This window comes from Corapipo altera, unplaced genomic scaffold, assembly GCF_003945725.1.
Source record: "Corapipo altera isolate COAL_440 unplaced genomic scaffold, ASM394572v1 61248, whole genome shotgun sequence".
NCBI classification, from domain to species: domain Eukaryota; kingdom Metazoa; phylum Chordata; class Aves; order Passeriformes; family Pipridae; genus Corapipo; species Corapipo altera.
The window spans coordinates 1-5,250 of record NW_020885589.1 but is presented as its reverse complement, the minus strand read 5'-3'; the positions used below and the strand labels follow the sequence as shown (position 1 = coordinate 5,250).

General features: G+C 61.9%; 1 pseudogene; it reads right to left on the bottom strand.

Moving 5' to 3' along the window:
* Nucleotides 1-1,195: 1,195 nt before the first annotated feature.
* On the bottom strand, nt 1,196-3,667 carry LOC113940654 (annotated as a pseudogene).
* Nucleotides 3,668-5,250: the final 1,583 nt, after the last annotated feature.

Below are 5,250 nucleotides of genomic sequence, written 5' to 3'. Positions count from 1 at the left end.
GGGACTCTGCTGGAGTGGGAGCCTGCCAGCCCTTCGGAGCACGCAGCTGCTGCAGAGAGGCTTCATTACTGGTTAGAGTGGGTAAGACTCTCTTATAAGTGACACCTGGGTGAGTAGGGTGTTGTGCCTTCCTTTTAGGTTCTTTTTGTTCACTTTTCTCCTCCCTAATCCCTTTCTCGAGTGCCTATTTTTTCACTGTTAGCCACATTTCATAATAAATAGTTACTTTCGTAAGAAGCAACGGTGTCCAGTTTTTCTGGTTCCAGTATCTCTCGGACCTTTTCCCTCCCTGATACACCACATGTGCCTAAACCACCTTTCTCCAGGATTTTGTAGTTCTGAGAGTGTCCAAACCCCCATGTTCCCAGGATTTTTAAGGTCTGAGAATATCCAAACCCCCCTGTTCCCAGGATTTCTGGAGTCTAGGAGTGTCCACATCCCTCTTTTGTGATATTTTGGGGTCAGGGAGTGTCCAAACCCTCCTGTTGCCAGGATTTTTGAAGCCCCCCCACTTCTCCCCAGTCACCAGGAGTGCAGAGAACTGGGAAGCTTCACTGTGTGCGGGGAGCTGGGGCCGTGCTGGCGGCACTGGTGGTGCTGGGAGCCCCCCCGGCTGCGGGCGAGGAGCTGTGGGGTGAGCAGGGGATGGTGGGAAAGGGGGAAAAGAGGAGGAAAGAGAGGATGATGTCCCACATCCTCCTTTTCCCCACCTTTCTGACCTCTCCCACCCCTTTCCCATCATTCCCCACTCCTCAGTCCCATCTCGCCCCCATCCACTTTTGGGGGGTACCACTCCCCTCCCACTGAATTTGGGATTCCCACCACCTCTTTTATGGGGTTTAGGTGGGTCCCGGCACTTCTTGGGGTGCGCTGGGTGCCCTGTTGGGGTGCAGATGCCCCCACAAAACCCCCCCATGAACAAGGTGACACGTGGAGGACTCAGGGGGTTCCCCATTCCCGATCCATCCTGGGGCCGGTTCTGCCCCCCTCAAACTCTGCTCCCCCCGCAGTTTCCCCCTAAGTCACCCCCAGCCCCTTCTCCCCAACAACCAGGACTACAGAGCACTAAGAAGCTTTACTGGGAACACTGGGAACAGCTGGGTGGGGTGAGAACAAAAGCAGGGAAGGGGGGGACACGTGAACCCCCAAATCAGGGCAGGGTTTGGGGGGTCCCGGCTGGGCCCGAGGCCACAGGGAGGGGCTGCGGCCGCCGGCGGCTCAGGAGCTCTGTGGGGAGAGAAAAGGGGGTGAGAGCGGGGTGGGGGGACAGGGGGGGCACAGAGGCTGTGGGAGAGCAAGGGGGGGACACGACCCCCATTTGGGAACCCCCCTTTACCTTCTCCCGCAGGTAGAAGCCGAGCCCCAGCACCAGGAAGACCAAGCCCAAGACGAAGCCCCCGACCCCCACCAGGATCTTGCTGCGGACGGTGTCCGGTGGCATCTCTGGGGGGAGCCGGGGGGGTCAGCACCCCCAAACCTCCCAGAGACTCTCCCAGGCCACCCAGCACCCCCTCAAACCTCCTGCCAGTCCCTTCCCAGCCCCTGCAGGGATCCCACCAAGCCCCTCCCAGCCCCATTAGGACCCTCCAACCTCTCTCACCTCACCTCCAGGACCCACCAAACTCCCTCCCAGTTGCCCCCAGTTGCCCCCTTTCCCTCCCCGGCCCCCCTGCCAGTGTGCCCCCGGTGCTGGGGGGGCCGGGCCGTACCCCAGTGCCGGCTGAGGGGGTGCTCCAGGCTGACGTGCTCCACCTGGCAGCTGTAGGTGACCCCGCGCCGGGGGGGGGATTTCCAGCATCACCAGCACCTGGTAGGTCCAGTCCCCGGTGGGGACCACGTCGGTGGCCACCACGTGCTCCGGCAGCTCCTGCCCATCCTGGAACCACCTCACCTGCACCGGCGCAGGGTAGAAATCCATCCCGGAGCAGAGCAGGCGGCCGGGGCCGGGCTGGGAGCTTGACGGCACCAGCGAGATGGACACGCTGGGGGGCACTGGGAGGGACGGGGGAGACACTGGGCTGAGCTGGGGGGCACTGGGAGGAACGGAGGAGACACTGGGCTCAGCTGGGGGGTACTGGGAGGGAGGGCAGAGGGCTTGGAGGGCATTGGGAGGGACTGGGATGGAACTGGGAGGGACTGGGATGGCAGTGGGAGGAACTGGGAATAGACTGGGGGAGAAGGGGCTGGGCTGGGGGGGCACTGGGGAGAGAGTTGGGAGATGTGGGAGTGAAGTGAGAACGACTGGGAATGGACTGAGAGGGTCTGGGAGTGGAGTGAGAGGGACTGGGAGTGACTGGAAAGGACTGGGAAGGAAGCGCTGGGGACTGGGAGGTGGTGGTGAGGGAAGTGTTTGGTTTGGGTCTGCCTGGCAACTGGAGCGTCATCAGAGAGACGCGCTGGGATTGGCTGACAAGAGAGAGATCAACGCGTGGGGACACGATGGGGCACTGGGAGAGACTGGGATGGACTGGGAGAAACTGGGACAAACTGAGAGAGACTGGGATGGACTGGAAAGAACTGGCAGGGGGCAAAAGGCCACAGAGAAGGGCACAGGAAGGGCTGAGGGGTCTGGGGTGATTCCCAGGGAAGGTTTGAGGGGCTCCAGGGTCATTCCCAGGGCAGGGACGGAGGGGACCCGCTCTGCCCCATGCTCACCTCTCCTCTCCACGGCGAAAGGGGTGGTGATCTTGTACCAAGTCTGGCAGTACCAGTCCACAGCTGAGCGTGCGAGCTCCATCCTTTCCGGGTCACTGTTCCGGCACCTGGCCTGGATCTCCCCATACGGGGTGTCCCCCACATAGACCCCCACATCGCTGTCGAAGTGCAGTTGCTGCTCCCGGTTATAGATGTTCCTCTCCATGAACCTCACCCGCTCGGTGCCGTTGATGAAGTGACACTCGGCCTTAAACATCTCCTGGAACACCCCTGTGTGTGCAGGACACGGGGCAGGGGGTGCCCCGTCCCCCCCCCCATCATCCCCCAGCCCCCCACAGCAGGCTGGCAGCTCAGGGGGCCACCCCAGACCCCCCTTTCCCACCCCCTTCTGCCCCACGGACGCCCCAGCACCGGCTCTTGGCTGGGGGGGAACCCCCTATCAGCCCCCCGGGGATGGACAGGGGGGTTGGGGACCCCTCCACTGCCCATTCCACCCCCCAGAGCCCCAGGGAACCGCTCCAGGGCTCAAGGGACACCCAGGGACCCCCAGGGCACTCCTCTGCCTGCTCTCCCACACCCCCTTGCCCCCCTCTCCCACCCCTTTCCCACCGGCCCCATAATCCCCAGAGCCCCCCAACCTCACTTTGGGGCTCCCACTCCCCTCCCACTCACTCCGGGTCTTCCCACCCCCCTCGCCCTCCCTTTTCTGGGGCTCCCACCCCCTCTTTTCTCCCCTCTTTCCCCCCCTTTCCCACCCCCCCGCTCACCCGACAGCTCCTCGCCCGCAGCCGGGGGGGCTCCCAGCAGCACCAGCACCGCCAGCACGGCCCCAGCTCCCCGCACACGCTCCATGCCCAGCGCCGGACAGCTGCTGACAGCCCAAACCCAGCCGGGCGGCGCCGTTTTGGGGGGTTTGGGGCGTGCTGGGCTTGGCTGAGGGCGCAAAGGCCGGCGCCGGTTTGGGGCCGTGTTGGAGCGTGGTCTTCCCGGCGACTGATGAGTCATCAGCGCGGCGCGCTGGGATTGGGCGCGGGCGGCGTGGGCGCTTTGGGATTGGCCGAGGGCCGTTGGGGGCCCCCGCGGCAGCCCCGGGGCTGGGAGGGGTTCGGGGGGGGTCCAAGGTGGGTTTTGGGGGGTCCCGGATTCCTGGAGATGGCATTTAAGGTGATCTGGATGCGTTGGAATGAGGTTCTGGGTGGCCGCGGGTGCCCAATAACCCCCCTGTTCCCGGGATTTTGGGAGTCTGGGAGTGCCCAAATCCCCCTGTTCCCAGGAGTTTTAGGGTCTGGGAGTGTCCTAAGCCCTCTTTTCCAATGTTTTGGGGTCTGGGAGTGCCCAAACCCTGCTGTTCTTACAATTCTGTGGCTCTGGGGATGCCAAAACCCCCCTGTTCTCCCTAGTTTTGGGGTCTGGGAGTACCTCAGCCCCATTTTTCAAGGATGTTTGGTTGCTGAGAGAGCCCAGACCCTCCCTGATCATGGGGGTTTAGGAGGCTGACATTTGTCCAAACCCCCCCTTTCCCAGGATTTTGAGGGTCTAAGAGGGCCCAAATCCCCAGTTCCCAGGATTTTGGGAGTCTGGGAGTGCCCAAACCCCCCCTGTTCCCAGGAGTTTTAGGGTCTGGGAGTGTCCTAACCACTCTTTTCCAATATTTCGGGCTTTGGATGTGCCCAAACCACCTTTCTCCAGGATTTTGGGGGTCTGGGAGTGCCCCTGTTGAGCCAAAAACTAGCTCAGGGCGGTCTCTGATTGGCTGAGCCCGCTCGGGGCTTCGTTCGGGACGCGTCTTCCCGACAACTGATGACGCATGTGCGATGCTCGCTCCCATTGGCTGCTGCTGCTGCTGACCCTGCCCGTGATTTGGGGGGTCCAAGGTGGGTTTTGGGGGTTCCCGGATTGCTGGGGATGGGGTTTGGGGTGACCTGGATACGTGGGAATGAGGTTCTGGGTGTCCGTGGGTGTCCAGTAACCCCCTGTTGCCAGGATTTTGGGGGTCTGTGTTTGAATGTGCCCAAACACCCTGTTCCCAGATTTTGAGGGGCTGATGTTTCCCAAAACCCCGAGTTCCCGGGATTTTGTGGGTCTTAGTGTGCCTAAACCCCAATGGACCCGGGACTTTTAGAGTCTGAGAGTGTCCAGTCCCTCTTGTCCACTGTTTCTGGTCTGGATGTGCTCAAACAACCTTTCTCCAGGATTTTATGGGTTTGGGAGTGCCCAGCCCTTGTTCCCAGTATTTTTAATGTCTGGGAGTGTCCAGACCTCTCAGTTCCCAGGAGTTTTAGGGTCTGGGAGTGGCCAAAACGCCTCTGCTCCCAGGATTCTGTAGTTGTCGGAGTGCCCAAACCCCCCCGTTCCCAAGATTTTTGGAGACCCCCCCCCACTTCTCCCAAACAATCAGGACTGCAGAACACTGAGAAGCTTTACTGGGAACACTGGGAACAGCTGGTTAGTGTGGGAAGAAATGCAGGGAAGGGGGGGACAGGCGACCCCCCCCAAATGAGCGCAGGGTTTGGGGGATCCAGGGTGGTCCCGAGGCCACGGGGAGGGGCTGCGGCCGCCGGCGGCTCAGGAGCTCTGTGGGGAGAGAAAAGGGGG